The sequence below is a fragment of the Tauraco erythrolophus genome, chromosome 4, assembly GCF_009769465.1.
Source record: "Tauraco erythrolophus isolate bTauEry1 chromosome 4, bTauEry1.pri, whole genome shotgun sequence".
In the NCBI taxonomy this organism is placed as follows: domain Eukaryota; kingdom Metazoa; phylum Chordata; class Aves; order Musophagiformes; family Musophagidae; genus Tauraco; species Tauraco erythrolophus.
This window is the reverse complement of record NC_141468.1, coordinates 58,875,821-58,876,311: the sequence shown is the minus strand read 5'-3', so window position 1 is coordinate 58,876,311 and position 491 is coordinate 58,875,821.

Below are 491 nucleotides of genomic sequence, written 5' to 3'. Positions count from 1 at the left end.
AGTTTAGGCTTTACAAAACCAGGGAACAATTAACGCAAAGTGACTTTGCGTAATCAGGGACATGTGCTTTTGGAAGAAACACCTCACACAGGACACAAACTCATGTTACCTCTGTTCTTTGTGATTCTGTTCCTCTTGTGCAGAGGGAAGCTTTCACCAAGAGTCAGTTTGTACTGCAGGGTGGATTTCCATCATAAATGAGCACCCAAATCCTTCTATTCTATTTAGCACCATTTTTAATACAACACTCTGCCTTTTATATATTGTAAGCCAGAATATTAACAGCTAACGCAACTGCAGTATTCCAAAGCCAACTTTGTTGTTGGAACGTACAGACCTAGTGAAGCTGGCCAAGAAAAAGAATGGAAACATTACATAAATTGAAGAAGACGTGCCAGTGTGTTCTGTAGTGGAAAGAAAATGGAACCTACCTATAAAAAGTTTCATGAATACACGGCCTTAGGTCTTCACAGAAACACTGTAAATTCAAC